Source organism: Ursus arctos, unplaced genomic scaffold, assembly GCF_023065955.2.
Source record: "Ursus arctos isolate Adak ecotype North America unplaced genomic scaffold, UrsArc2.0 scaffold_19, whole genome shotgun sequence".
NCBI classification, from domain to species: Eukaryota; Metazoa; Chordata; class Mammalia; order Carnivora; family Ursidae; genus Ursus; species Ursus arctos.
In genome coordinates this window covers 10,392,211-10,408,654 of record NW_026622863.1, presented here as the reverse complement: position 1 = coordinate 10,408,654, position 16,444 = coordinate 10,392,211, and the positions used below count along the sequence as shown (strand labels likewise).

The 16,444-nt window shown below is 39.3% G+C and overlaps 1 pseudogene; it reads right to left on the bottom strand.

Annotated features, from left to right (window-relative positions):
- Positions 1-879: 879 nt before the first annotated feature.
- LOC113251722 (60S ribosomal protein L10a-like) lies at positions 880-10,198 on the bottom strand (annotated as a pseudogene).
- Positions 10,199-16,444: the final 6,246 nt, after the last annotated feature.

The window sequence follows — 16,444 nt, the reverse complement described above, 5'->3', positions numbered from 1 at the left end:
GAGGGATAAACTAGTTACTTTACCTAAGTTAAATGAAGCAGATTCAAGTAAAAGGTTAAGTCACAGGTATTTCCTACCACACCCAAACCAACTTTCCAGTACTCAGTGCTGGAGGCAAGAACTCCAACAGGGAAGTGTCTCAGGTCAGGAAGGGGGCAGAACCTACCCAGGGGACAAGGGCCTAGAAGTAGCCTTCTAGCTACTGAAGTTTTGCTAAACTCCTCTAAAAAACAGGGCAGATGAATTACAATATTGTACAGGTCTCCTACTTGTATTCTCCTAAACGTCTCACACAATAAATTGCTACCCTGAACATAGGGTATTCAGTGTGGGGTCACACAAGCAAACACTAGATCAATTTCTCAGGACTGTGGACCACTCCCTTCTGAATAATCTAGGAACCCAATCTCCATTTGGAACATTCCTTGTGATTCCTACAGACCAAGAACCCAAAGGCACAATTTGGAGGGATGAAACAAAACAAAAAGCCCATGGAAAGAACCTGGCTTAAAGGAAAGCAACTTCAGGCCATAGGTTAAACACACTGCCAAGGGCTGAGTCAATGTCTTCAATGTGAAGGTCCTACTCTGACTTTCTCAGGGTTATCAGAAAAGCTTCAGTCCTGGTTAGCAGACCTACTGTCACATGTTTTAAGAATTACTCTCTTTTTAAGTATCCAAGAGATCTAAATAAGACTGTATGTTTTCAAAGGTTGATAGAATCCATTTCTTGGTTTGCAGCGTGGAGAAAATGACTACCCATCACTGACTGCCAGAAATTGCAGTCATCAGCACAGTGCCACGGCATGCAATGTCAACTCACAAAGCACCTGCCTCTCCGGAGTCACAGGCAGACAGGTAATGGTAGCACTAGGGTTTATTAAGCTGTGCCTTGGTACAGGCACTGGGGGTTGCCCATGGTGCTCTTGATGTATAAAGCCTGGATGTTCTGCCAACTCTTGAGCAATGACACCAGGAAATTAACAGCTAAGTGGATGCTGTACACGAGCTCATCATCTGTCATCTTCATGTGGCCAGCAGCCGCTGCCAGACACAGTACCTTCTTCATCTGGAATTTGATCGTGGCCTTCCCTTCATTCGCTCTGGCCACCATGTTCTCATTGTGAGTCAGCAAGGGAGGGAACCTGCCAGGCTTATTCAGGCCTGGGTCCAGTATTCATGGAATCTGCTTAATCAGAGATTCTGAAGCCAAAAAGGCATCATACTTCTTGGCCAGCTTCTCAACTCATTTTTTATTCTTGTTGAGTTTCTTCAGGGCCTCAATGTCCATGTGGGGGTATCCACAGCCTTGGCCTCATTGCAGCACACCTGGTCCCCCAAAACACATATGGAGAACTTGGAGTGAGGAGTGGACTTAAGCCTGACAGTGCCCAAGAAGCATTTGTCTTTGAAGAAGAGTCCTAGTTCTTCAAGCTGACCTGCAGCTCCACCATCTCCAAAAACTTTGGGCACTTGTACCAGCTGTGCGGCAGGACTTCCTGCACTACCTTGTACAAGGTGTCGTGCGAGACTGCTGCTCATGGTACCACGTGCCACAATAACTGGAAAAGAGACTTGTGAGCCCATTGATTTTAGAATCTCTGGTACATAAAATCATTGCACTAAGTTCAGCTTCATTCAGAATTATATTACTCTCTTTTTAAGCTACGATCTTCTCACATATGTTCCTTAAGTTTTGCTGAAATAATTTAGCAAAATCTTGTCATTCTTCGTGTGTGCCCCTTCTTTTATGGTTTTACTCTGTAACCGATGCCCCAGGGCATGTTGAGATCTGACTGCGGTTTTAGGCCTGGAGCCACTGAGAGGTAGAACATTGAGGCAAGGGGATAATTGGTATTTCTGCTACGTTAGATGATGTCTTTATTGGTTGTTCTAGTGGGCAGGGCCAGCTTCACCAGATAAAGAGGGGCTGCTTCCATTGGCAATAGACAGTCAGATTTGGAAGGTTAGATGTCCTCAGAATCATTCAAATCCTCTCAAATGTCGCCATTTTTATTCTCAACATCCTATTCTTTCCTAGTCAGCGCTCTAACATGTACACAAGAGATCCAATGAGGCTGTTTAGTCAACCTATGTTGAATTTTGAGCAGCTTATAGAATTAGACTCAACATCTTATTTTTACAGCCACCTTCTTTCAGGGCAGTCATAGAGACTCTGATTCTCTGACTATGTCTTGAATAGAGAATTTAAATCTTCACCTTGTCATTTTATTTTTTAAGCTTGCCAGTACAGTTGGAAGTAGCCAATTATTTTGGTTTTCTAATGCTGTGTAACAAATCACTTCCACACTTAGTGACTTGAAGCAATAACCCAGTTGTTATCTCTCACCGTTTTGTGGATTGATGGTATTTAGCAATGATTGACGAGATGACAAGCAACAGAGGGTCAACAGGGCCTGAGACATTCAAGACATGACAAAAATGGCTGGTAGTTGATGCTGGATGTTGGTTGGAGATTCAGCTGGGGTCTTCAGCTAAGGATACCTTGGTTCTCCTCCCTGTAGCCTGTCTTCATGATTGCTTGGGCATCCCCACAGGATGGTGGTTGAATCCTAAAAGGGAGTGTTCTAAGAGATAAAGGCAGATGCTGCAGATCTAAGGCCCAGCCTCTGAAATTCACAGGATCAATTTGTTATATTTCTATTTATTGACTAAAATAACAGGGATGGTCTATGTTCAAGGGAAAGGGAGGGAACAGAAGGATGAGTGACAAAAAATTTGTGACCATCTTTAATCCCCCATACCAATCCACTTTCCATATAGAAGCAGGTACTTAGTCCTCCAAGGCCTACAAGAGTTCCGCCTTCTAATGCTAACTAAATCTGCATTGATTTCTAACTATAATCAATCTCACATTCCCATCTTCTTGAAGATTGATTGCCTATAATCACTTACTGTATTACTTAAGATCCTTAATTGCAGACCAAATAATGCACTCTAACTAGTTTAAGCAGAAAAGGATTTATTATAGGCCATGAAGTCACTTACAAGAATGTCTAGGAGGGCCAGAGAAACAAAATTGAATGCTCTGCAAGTAGGAGCAAATAAGCCAAGAGAAAAACCCAATCACACATGGGATACGTCCAGTGGGAACCTTGATGCTGCTCGCACTCGCCGCTCAGAATCTAGGGATCAGAGACTAGAGCCAGAGCCAGAAGAACGAAACACCTCTGCCAGTGAGTTTGCAGGAAGACCTTACAACTGTGGTCTCATGGATCTCACTTCTGCTTTCCAACTGAGCACGTGAAGTCTAGCTGCAAAGATACTTGGAAATATGATCTTGTTTTGTGGCCTCTAAATCAAGGTTCTTAACTTTGATATTATTGACTTTTTAGGCCAGATGCTTTGCTGGGGGGTAGGGAACATCTTGTACATTGTAGGATGTTTAACAACATCATTGGCCTTTATCCACCACATGTCAATAGCACTGGCCTGCACCTCCTCACTCTTCTTCAGATCGTGATAGTCAGAAACATTTCCTGTCATTGCAAATGTCCCTTGGGGAGGGAAAAAACTGCCTCCTGTTGAGAAGAGTACTCTTGGGATTATCCAGGCATGACAGAGGGGAGTAGGAATGGGACTGAGGAAGCTGCCACAAAATAGATTAATGGGAGGTTAGTGGAGGAGAAAAAGAAATTCCATGATATCTCAAGGATCGGTGATACAAATAAAAATGTCATTTTAGATACATTCAAACCTGTTTCCAGAGCAGAATGAAAAGATCCAACTAGGTTGTGGTGAATGAGATTGAGGTAGATGCCAGGCCATGTTTTTCAATGGTGTCGACAATTAGAGTTTAGAATAAGAAAAGCTCTTTGAGCCTGGTTGCCCTCAGCTCAAACTCACTTTACAGCCCCCATGCTTGGGGTTCTGTTGACTTGGCAGGACACTTCTTACCGCACATGTGAGGGCAGAGTGCCATTAATCTGTCTGCATTTCTCACCATGGAACTATCTTGAAAAACCTAAGACGACTCCATTAATGTGATATTAACATCCATGACAGCTGATAGTTCTCCACATTCTATTCCTCACAGGACTTTCATTCCTTGAATCCAGGTTCTACTGGGGGTGATTTTTAACAAGTGGTGATAGGAAACTGGTAGACTAGAGGAGGGAGGGAAGAGTCTCTATTATGGATAAGGAGGTTTTATTCTGTGCAGCTATAAGGATGTCAGTCTCATGGGAAATTGCTTTTGAAACAGAATCCCTGGAAAGACAGATGTGGAAGAGGCAGTAATGTTATGTTATGTGACAGCAGATGGTGAGGACGCAATTGGTCAGCCAGCCCTGCTCTTTACATTAAAACAAGCACTGTGATGGGAAGGAAAATTGAGTTAACAGGTTTTAATCTGCTGGTTCTTGATACGTTGGTTGGTGCTGGTATTATTTATTCAGCACTTACCATGAGTTCAGTCCTATGAAAGTAAAAGAAAAGTAGAAGACCCTGACTTGCCATTAACAACCATTATCAATTATTCATCATTGTTTCCATGTAGTGAGAACTCACAACATGCCAAACATTGGTTGAACTGCTTTACTTGCCTTACCTCATTAAATGTTCGCAATAACCCCACCAGGGATGTACTTTTATTATTTCCATTTTACTTGGTAAGATGTTGTGATCGAAGTCTCTTAATTGAGCTACACTTTGAAATCAAGTATATGCACCTAACCACTGCATTTACTGCATATGGAAGCCAAGAGTCTAAACTCTCTTTAATCCTTAGGTAGTAGTTCCATAGTTTCCAGGCCTACTCCCATCAACTTCAAATCCATCACAAAGAGAGAGACTCTCTCAATAACCCTATATTTCCCAATTGTCCCCACAGAACCCCAATACTGAGTTACCTTGGATTGTTTTCAGTGCTTTTTTGAACAAACCACTGGAGGGGAGGGGTCAGATTACAGTGTTTGGCTAAGTCCAATGGTGAGCTGAGTTTCTACACTCATATAGCATCATTGAGCATGAATAGGGCAGGGTAAATTGGAGCTAGTCTGCACTCCACTATCCCTAATTCTGGAGGTCGGTGGAGTTCAGTGGAGAGCTGAACTTCCCCCTCCAACCCACAGCAAAGAGATTGAACGAAGCAGTGTACAAAGCAGCTACTCAGCACTCTGCTTTCTGCACCCTTCTTCTGAGTTCCCATCCCTAATTGGCATCAACAGGTAGAATGAGGTGATGAGAGGTGGAGCTAATTGACACTTTATTCCCCACCCTTCATGAGTAGGGACCAGTAGGGAGCTGAACTTCTACCCCTAGCCTGCAGGAACAAAATGGTATGTTAGCCCTCTGCCTTGTAGCCTTCACCCTTCACCACATCAATAGGGAGCTGAGCTTACAACCCCACTTTAAGATAATGACTTGGTTTGAGTTGGTATCCCAGTTTTGCAGGAAAGATGTTGATGGGCTGAGGATGGAGCTGAACTTCTACTCCATCTATCTGCAACAAGGTGTGACAGTGTGATGTGAGTCATTGCTCCACTTTTTGGAGGTGATGTCAGTGAGGTCCAGCAGGAAGCGGAGCAAACACACTCAAGCCCTCACACGACTTCAAAACAGAAGGACTTCCATGGGGCGCCTGGGTGGCACAGCGGTTAAGCGTCTGCCTTTGGCTCAGGGTGTGATCCCGGCGATCTGGGATCGAGCCCCACATCAGGCTCTTCTGCTATGAGCCTGCTTCTTCCTCTCCCACTCCCCCTGCTTGTGTTCCCTCTCTCGCTGGCTGTCTCTCTCTCGGTCAAATAAATAAATAAAATCTTTAAAAAAAACAAAAACAAAAACAAAACCAAAACAGAAGGACTTCCAGCTTAAAAAGAGAAAAGTAAATAGAATCCAGAGCCTCATAATATATCCAAAATGTCCAGGATACAATAAAAAGATCACTCATCATACCAAGAAACAGGAAAATCACAAGTTGAATGAGAAAAGACAATCAGAGATGCCGACATCAAGATTGATCAGAATTATTTGACAAGGATTTTAAGGCAGCCATCTCAAAAATGCTTCAACAAGCAATGACAAATTCTTTTGAAACAAATGGAAAAGTACAAAATCTCAGCAAAAGACAGAAAGTTATTAAAAAAAAAACCAAAGTGGAAATTATAGAACTTAAAATAACCAAAATAAAAAAATTCACTGGATGAGCTCAATGGTAGAGCAAGAGATGACAGAAGATAGAATCAGTAAACTTGAGGATAAGCCAATAAATCTTACCTTATTTAAAAAAGGAAAAATATGTCTCTTCATGTCTTCTATCTATTTTTTAACTGAACTATTTGGCTTTTGGATGTTGAGTTTTATAAGTTCTTTATATATTTGGATATGACCCCTTTATCAGATATGTCATTTGTGAATATCTTCTCTCATTCCGAAGGTTGCCTTTTAGTCTCGTTGATTGTTTCCTTCACTGTGCAGAAGCTTTTTATCTTGACGAAGTCCCAGTAGTTCATTTTTGCTTTTGTTTCCCTTGCCTCAGATGACGTGTCTAGTAAGAAGTTGCTACCACCGATGTCAAAGAGGTTACTGCCTGTGTTCTCCTCTAAGATTTTGATGCTTTCCTGTCTCACATTTAGGTCTTTCCTCCATTTTGAATTTATTTTTGTGTACGGTGTTAAGAAAGTGGCCCAGATTCATTCTTTTGCATATTGTTGTCCAGTTTTCCCAACATCATTTGTTGAAGAGACTATCTTTTTCCCATTGGATATTCTTTCCTGCTTTGTCAAAGATTAGTTGACCATATAGTTATGGGTTCATTTCTGGGTTTTTTTATTCTGTGCCATTGATCTATGTGTCTGTTTTTGTGCCAGTACAATACTGTCTTGATGATCACAGCTTTGTGATAAACGACAGTGAGAAAATAGACTGAAAGAAAGGTGAACGATGTCTCAGAAACCTGTGGGACAATAACAAAAGAGCTGACATCTATGTTATTGACATCCCAGAAGGAGAGCAAAGAGAAAGAAGTATTGACATGTTTGAAGAAAAATATCTGAAAACTTTCTAAATTTGGCCAAATTCATAAACCTACATCGTCAAGAAACTGAGCTAACCCTACACAAGATACATACAAACAATGCCACACCAAGACAGATCATAATTTAACTTCTGAAAATGAAACATAAAGAAGACATCTTGAAAGAAGCCACTAAGAAACTAGGCATTACTTACAGACAAACACCAATTCTGATGATAGTGGATTTCTCACTTGAAGCCATGGAGGCCAAAAAGAAGGGAACAACATTTTTCAAATATTAAGATAAACTGACTGTCAACCATGAATTCTAAATCCAGTAAATTACATGGAATAGAGAAAGGGAAAGGGAGCTACACACAAAAGTTCTGTTAACAGTAGAAGGGTATATGGCTACCGTGGAGACCAAAGGAACACGTCACCTCAAATATAACAGACAATTAAAGCCATTTTCCACATCAACTGAAATATTTTTGCTTCTCTTGCTTTTGTATGACTCTACTCTTTTAGAAAGAATATTGAATATCTTCCACTGCTGACAAATCTTACAACATTTATCTTTCTGCTTTTTCTTCCCAGGGTGTAAAGTTATCTTTGCTTCTACTAGGGAGTAGTTTCTGACCCAGGCCAAGTAGGCAAGACTGAATTAGGAATGAATGACTCTTTGTGGTACCAAATAAGGCATTTTTTTAAATGAAATCCTTGACCTGTCTTTGCTTTGGCCACCAGGGATTACCTTAGCAAACCATGTTTCTCTGAAAAAGAGGATGGATAGAATTGGGTTGGGTATTCATGACGCTGACACCAAATTCTTACCAAGATTAGTCTGTGCCGTTCAGGGGGAAGAGGTATTTGGTTATTTGAAAACACACCAAAAAATTGGCTCATTTAATTCCCCTAGTGTAAGAACTTGAACAGATGGGACTAATGGGAGGAAGGTAGAGCCAGAAAACAGCGATGAGGAAGAAGTCTAGAAACATTAACCAGCAGGAAAGACAGGAAGTTCTGCCATTTCAGTTCAGATTAAAGGCTCCACCCATGCCTGGATTCTCTTCTTGGAAGTTTTTAAGCACCTTTAACTATGCCAAATTTCATTTAGTAAACTTCATTTCATTTAATAGTCTTTATATTCCTTAAACAGATTGACCATGTATGATTGTAACCATTTCTTAGATGAAAAAAATCATTACACAAATTTTACATGGTACAGGTAGCTGGAGTCTCGACCTGAAACCTATTTCAGTATCCTACCTACAGTACTGTAGACCTTTGCTATGGACTTTAATCTCCATGTGACTTAAATAATTTCCTCCATTGTGGTCCCTCGCTGAGAAGTGGACTCCAAATTGACTTTGCCACTCAGTGATGAGGAGGTAATTCTGTCATGACTAAATGGATCCTGCAAAGAATCATTGAGGAGAGGCTCTTTTCACTTGGGAAACCACAGCTTGAAGGCTCAAAGCTGTGAAAGATAAATTAACCTTCCCTCGGACTTTGTCCAACCTGCCAAGCAAACTGGAAGTAATTATTTTATGTGGAATGCTTATTGCCATTATAGTGGCAGGGACTTGATTTCATCATTTAGCAGACCCATCTGTTCCTTCCTTGGCAGGCACTCTGGTCGCATGTCACCTGGGGCCCTGGCACTCTTGGGCTTTGATTGCAGGGCATGTCCGAGGCTAAGATGTGGGATAGATAGAGAGTGAGAAGACCTGGATTCCACCCTCAGTCTAGCTGGGGAGATGGGAATAAGTGTGAAATGATAAATACCCTTGGAGACTTGTTATTACCAAGAGAGTTGATCATATAGTTCATATTTCAAAAATTAGCAATAACACACTGTGGTCACCGCCCAAGCGATGGTTTTACTACTTGCTCACTCTGTGAACTTAGGCAAGTTACATAACCTCCGCGTGCCTCAATTACAAATGGGCATAACAATGCTTACCTCATTGAGCATTGAATGAAAGTGTGTAAAGTGCTTAGCACATAATAAATACTTGGTAAATGTTAGCTTTTTATGATATTACTCACAGGAGAGAAAAAGATTTGGAGTTCATCAAAAATAGTATTTTGTCTTTTCTGCTCCATTCCCACCCCATTTCACAGCTGTGTTGACCTCACTGGTCACACTGGGCTGGTCTAAGCATGGTCATCACACCAAGGGGGAGCCAATACGTGTTTTTCCCCAAAAAATGTAGAACCAGAAAAGTCATCATACCCCAGGGTGGCTGAAACTGTAAGAAATAAAACTTGGGGAGATGGTGGCCAAGTTTCCTGCTATATGGACCAGAGAAGTCAGGATGGGGAACACTTTGAGTCCCAACTAAGGTTGTTGGTTCTTTATTTGATGTAAAAACAAAACAAAACAAAACAAAACTCAGGCATTGGTGGGAGTCTCTGAGCAAGGACATGAAACCTGAAAATCAACACTTTAGGGAGGCCTAGATCTTCTCGTTCAGTCCTGGGTAGTCTGTTTCTTAGAAAATACCTGCTTCTTAATGATGTTGAAATTTAGTGCTAATTCTAGACATTGTAAAAAAATTGTTATCAGGGTGCCTGGGTGGCTCAATTGGTTAAGTTTCCGCCTTCGGCTGGGGTCATGATCCCGGAGTCCCAAGATCAAGTCCCACATCAGGCTCCCTGCTCAGCAGGGAATCTGCTTCTCCCTCTGCCCTTCCCCCTGCTCTCTGTCTCTCTCTCTCAAGTAAATAAATACAATCTTTAAAAAAAATTGTATTCAGGGTTTAGTAACATTAGTGGTTTCCAGCTTCCAGCACATCGACAGTATTTTTCCTTTATCGGGAAGTTTCTGTAGTCCTTGTCATGCCTGAATTATCTTTCTGATTGACCCAATCTAATTTTTCAGACTAGATAATGACCTCTCATTTCCTTATGGGGAGAAGTTGCCAACGATTTTTATTTAGATCAGGAGCCATGTGGTGTCAGGTACCACACGGCAGCGAGGAATGAGGAGCACCTATGAACCATCCCTTAAGTTCTTGCTGAAATGGTTTTGTTGCCATGATGGGGAACACACGTGAAAAAGAAAAACAAACACCCTTACATCTTCATAAGCAACAAACCAGTTGTGACAAATGGCATGCCGCTGTGTTCCTGGAACTCTGATTTCTGACAGAGACCCTAACGAGAAGGAAACAGTTCTACAATTCTTCTGACTCTCCGTGCCAGGTAGCTTGGCCATTGTAGCCAGTCAGCTTTAGCTTGGACGCCATTTCTCTATCTCTTAATAAGCACTGGAAGGATTAGCTGGTGGAAGGCATCAGCAAAGGGCCTGGCACACGGTAAAAGCTTGACAAATGACAGGACTTAGTGTTATTTTTAGTGATAGCTCTCCAGAATTTGCTAATTCTGTCCTTTTAGCTGGTTCACAAATCTTCTTAAGCAGGGATGATAACATGCTGGCATCTTCTGAAGTCTTGGATTATTGATTCTGGGCCATTTATTTTATTCCTTCCCTTTTCTGTGTGCTTTTAAAAGTTGTTGTGAATGTGTGGGGGGCACCTGGGTGGCTCAGTTGGTTAAGTGTCTGACTCTTGATTTCAGCTTGGGTCATGATCTCAAGAGTTATGAGATCCAGCTACGTCCAGCTCTGTGCTGGGCGTGGAGCTTGCTTAAAATTCTCTCTCTCCCTCTCCCTCACTGCTTATGCTCTCTCTCAAAACAAAACAAAACAAAACACCCCCAAACAAAACCAAACACAAAAAACCAAAAGGAAAAAACAAAACTGGTGTGTGTGTGTGTGTAGTTTGGTGAGTTTTTACCATTCATAGGTTCATGCAACCACCACCACAATCAGAATTCTATCACCTCCCAGAAGCCTCTTTGCAATGATCTTTTGCAGTCAAATCCTCCCTCCAACCTTGGCAACCACTGATCTGTTTTCCATCCCTAGACTTCTGCCTTTTTCAGAATGTCATATCAATGGAAACATATAAATGTAATGTTTTGAGATTTATGGGTTCATCCTCACCGTACTCTCAAGTCTATTCCACTTACCTGTATTCCTATCCTTATGCTAGTCCTATGGAGTCATGAGTACCGTCAGTTTGTGGTTAAGTTTTCAAATCAGGAAGTGTAAGTCCTCCTTCTGGCCTCTTCTGAATCCCTTGCATTTTCATATGAATTTTGGGATCAGCTTGTCAATTTCTGCAAATAACTGATCTGAGATCTTGACAGGGACTATACTGAATCTGTCGATCAACTTGAGAGTGTTGACATCTTTAAAAAATGACATCTTCCAATCTATGATCATGGAATGTCTTTCCACTTAACTTCGATTTTCTTTAATTCCTTCAGCATGTTTTATAGCTCTCAGTGTATGAGTTTGGTATTTCTTTTGTTAATTTGTAAGCACTTTATTCTTTTTGATGCTATTGTAAATGGAATTGTCTTCTTGATTCTATTTTCATACTGTTCATGGCTGATGTATGGAAATATGCTTGGTTTTTAAAAAAATATTTGACTAATATCCTGTAACTTGCTGAACTCATGTATAAATGTTAATGATTTTTTGTAGATTTTTTTTTATATAAAAGATTCTGTGATCTGTAAATAGAGACTTTTATTTCTTCCTTTCCAATCTGGATGCTATTTCTTTCTCTCTTTTCTTTCTTTCTTTCTTTCTTTCTTTCTTTCTTTCTTTCTTTCTTTCTTTCTTTCTTTCTTTCTTTCTTCTTTCCTTTTTTTTTTTTTTTTTTTGCCTATTTGTTCTGGCTAGAACCTCCAGCACCGTGCCGAATAGAAATAAGTGGTAGGAACAGCCATCCTTGCCTTGTTCCTTATCCTAGCAGGAAAGTTCTCAGTCTTTCACCACTGAGTGTGTTGTCAGCTGCGGGTTTTGTAATAAAATGCCATTTGTCATGTTGAGGGAGTTCCCCTCTAGTTCTAGTTTTCTGAGAATTTTTATCATGAAAGGTTATTGGACTTGGGAAGCAAAATCCCATAGAGCTTTCTTACAAACTTCAGCCACCTTTACTTAATTTTTGTATAAGATGTGGGGTTTAGGTTAATATTAATTTTTGATATCTGAACATCTAATTATTCCAACACCATTTGTTGAAAAGCCTATCGTTCCTCCATTGAATTGCCTTTCCATCTTTGTTTAAAATCAACTGGCCATATTTGGGTGGATGTCTTTATAAGCACTGTATTGCCATTTACCTGTGTGTATCCCTTTACCAGTACCACACAGTATTGATTACTATAGCTTTATAGCAGTCTTAAAATTGGATAGTGTGAATCCTCTCATCTAAATTATTTTTCAAAAATATTTTTAGCTACTGGATTTCCTTTATCTTTTCATGCAAATTTTATAATCTATATGTACATACCATATATAAATATCTATATCTTCTATCTATATATTGCCCCCAAATCCCAAAAGGTGTTTGATTGTAATAGTATCAAATCTATAGATCAGTTTGGTGACAACTCATCTCTCAACTACACTGAGTGTTCCAATCCCTTTATATGGCCTGTCTCTGCATTTACTCAGAGTTTCTTTAATTTATTTCACAAGTATTTTGGAGTTCTCAGCATATAGGGCTTGCACATGCAGGTATATACTTGAACATCTCATATTTTGGAGCTATTTTAAATTGCATTGTTTTCAGTTTCAAATTTCAGTTTCCAATTTTTGATTGGTGATATATAGAAATTTGATTTTTGGGGTAAATTTGTCTTTTATTGTTGCTAAACTCTCCTATTATTTCGATTAACTTTCTCCTAGATTTATTACTTAGTTGTTGTTGTTTTTTTAAATAGATGGACATGTTGTCTGTCAATAAGACCAGTTTAATTTCTTCTTTTCCAATCTGTATGCCTTTTAATTTTGCTTGACTGATTGTACTGAGTAGGACTTCCAGTATAATATTGAACAGGAGTGGTGAGAGTTGACTTCCTTGTCTGTTCTTGATCTTAGGAAAAGAAACATTCAGTCTTTGTCCATTATGTTGTCAGCAGTGTGCCTTTTGGACACCATTGCTCGTATTATGGATGTTTCTCTTCCAAGTTTGATGGGAGTTTTTATTCAAAATGAATGTTAATCTTCCTGCGTCTCTCCATAATTTTATATGTTTATGTGTTTTTTTGTTCTTTAGTCTATTAGCATGATGGATTTCATTAAATTATTTTCATATGTGAAACTAGCTTTACATTCCTGGGATTAACCCCATTTGTCATGGTGCATTATTCTTTTTATGTATTGCTGGATTTGATTTGCTAATACCAGGTTAAAGATTTTTCCTATGTTCTTGAGGTATATTGGTTTGTGGTTTTCTTTTCTTTTACTCTCTGTCTGGCTTTGGCATGAGGGTAATGTTAGCCTCATAAATGAATCTGGAAGTATCCCCACCTTTCTTCTTTTAATGTTTGTGGTTCTGTAGTGAAAGTACATCTTTCATTCCTGATATTGAAAATTTATGTCCTCTCTCTCTCTCTCTCTCTTTTGCCAATCTTGTGCCAATCATATTTATAGGTCTTTTCAGAGAATAAACTTTTGTTCTTATGGGTTTTTTTTTCCTATTGGTTTATCATTTTAAATTTCACTGATTTCTGCTGTTTATTTCCTTTCTTCTGTTTTCTTTGGGTTTATTTTGCTCTTCTTTTTAAAATTCCATAGGGTGGAAAAAGGGACTGTTGACTTGAGATTTTTCTTATTTCCTAATACAAACAGTTAACCATTAATTGTACTCTAAATCTTGCATTAGCTGTTTCCCACAGATTTTGGTATGTTGCATTTTCATTTCTTAAAAATACTTTCCAACTCCTCTTGTTATTCACCCCTATGTTATTTAAAGTGTATTGTTTAACTTTCATGTGTTGGGAGATTTCCAGGTATCATTGATTATTTATTTCTAATTTAATTCCATTGTGATCAGAGAATATCCTTTATATGATTTCAAGTCTTTTAAATTTGTTAAGGTCTGTTTTTTGACTCAAATATAGTCTATGTTAGTGATGATTCCATAGATGCTTGACAAGAATGTGTATTCTGCTATGAAAATATTTTATTTTTATTTTTTTGCACCACATTCTTTATCATCCTGTAGGATTCTAATGACATGAATGTTAGACCATTTGATATTGTCCCACAAGTTCCTGTGACTCTGTCATTCTTTTTTCTTCAAACTTTTTCCTTTCTATAATTTGATTCAATATTCTTTTGATCTATCTTTAAGTTCACTAGTTCTTTCTTCTCACATCTCCATTCTGCTATCAAGTGCATCAAGAAAATGTTTTACTTTGATTAGCGTGTTTTTTAGTTCTAATATTTATATTTGGTCCTTTAAAAATCTTTTATAACTTCTTTATCTGCTGCAACTTTCTATCTTTTCATTTTTTTAAGACTACTCACTCTCACTGTTTGGAGCATGGTTACATACATTATTTAAGACCTATATCTGATAATTCCAGCATCTGTATCATCTTTAGATCAGTATTTGTTAATTGTCTTTTCCCTTTTCAGATGTTCAGATTTTTCTGGTTATTTGTATGTAGGTTAATTTTGAATTATATCCTGGGCTTTTTCAGTACTATGTTAGGGTACTCCTGCTTTTACTAAATCATATGGAGAAGGTTATTTATTTGTTTATTAGGCAGTCAGCCAGATTTTGTTCAGGTTACAAGTTCCTACCTGCCTCCTCTGAGCTATTGTCCCTGTATCAGTCAAGTTTCAAAGCCTTTGTAGTGTTATTTTGGTCTACCCCATGTGAGTGTCATTCAGGTGCCAGTTTGGAGATGAGGCAGTGGTTTATCATATAGTTCAGGTCTTCAAGTTTTTGGCCTATTGTTTGGCATCAGATCCATGTATGCATACCTCAGGGCTAGTGAAGGAGTTCATACAAAATATTTTGGCATCACTTTCACAAGCTCTACATAAAGTAAAGACTCTGCGACCTCCCAGACACTCAGTGGCTCACAGGAATTTCCTTTCTTGGTCTTTTGATTAGAAAGTTGTGACTTAATTCCTCCTCTCTGATATGCCCTTCATACAACACATCTGGTTCTGGGGCTAAGTGGCAAGAGGACACATAGAGGAAAAAAGTGATAGGCATTATCCCTATGCTCTTGGGACCAGTCTCTATGGTCAAAAAGAAGGATTCCTCCCTTCTGAGTTTAAGCAACTGCTCAACTTCTGGTGTCATCATTAACACTATCGTGGTGTGATTGCCCCGGGGGCTGGGGTGAGAGAAAATGGGAAAAATGGGATGTTTTTCAACTCTCTTTTATCCAGAGTGCCCCCTCTTCCCACTTGTTAAACCAGAAGGTGAGCTTTCTTTTCTTTCTTTTTGTTTAAAAAAAGATTTACTTATTTATTTATTTATTTATTTGAGAGAGAGAGAGAGAGAGTGCATGGTGGGGAGGGGCAGAAGGGGAGGGAAAGAGAATCTTAAGCAGACTCCCTGCTGAGCCTGGAGCCTGAAGTGGGGCTCGATCTCATGACCCTGAGATCATGACTTGAGCTGAAAATAAGAGTCAGATGTTTACCCCACTGCACCACCCAGGCACCCCCAGAACCTCCAGAAGTTGAGCTTTCTTGTAGCTCTTTCTGTTTGCTCTCCATACACAGTTTCAGGTTTCAGGATGCCTGTGAACTTACGTCAGGAATTATTGGAAGAGGAAAAGCAGGGAGCTTACCACTAATATAGTATTACTTAGAGTTTTGGTTTTTTTCCCTAAACTTCCTGCTGCATTTACTTTTTAGAATCCTAAGCTAGTTGTTCCATGCATTTTGTCCAGGGTTTTTAGTTCCATTGAATGGGAGAGACAGAGTGGAATGTGCCTACTCCATTTTGAACACAACATAAACTCTCCTTTGACAGAGAGGAAAAATAAAAGATCTTCTGAGGCTTTAGCTAAGCTCTGGTCTTTTTTTTTTTTTCCTAAATTATGAAAATTATCTAGAGTGGTAGTAAAACACCTGGGCTTTGGAGCCATATACTTGGATTCAAATCTTGATTCTATCACTCTCTAGGAGTACAACGTTCAGCAAGTTACTTGATCTCTGTGATTTAAAGGATATCTTTGATAATAATAGAAGCTACTTCATAGGGTTAATATTACATGAGTTAATATTTTATAAAGCATCAGAACTGTTCTTGGCACCTAGTAAGTGATATCTAAGTGTTTGTCATATAAATTAATGTTTATGAGCCCCATAGAATGTAAGTGTCTTTGAAGGAAGGAATATCTTTTCTGTATTACCCAATTTCCTTGCTGTCTAACTTATCCTTTTGTTTGCAGAAGTTTACAGAATAGAGTCAAAAGTCCATTGGGCATTAGAATCAGGATGACCTGAATATAAATCAAGTGTAAAATATCTAGCCCAGTATCATGTGGAGAAAAATGCAAATATTCCCTCCTCCATAATTTAAAGAAAAATGTACTGTGCCTACAGTCCACCTTTCTTGATTACTACCCTAGTCCT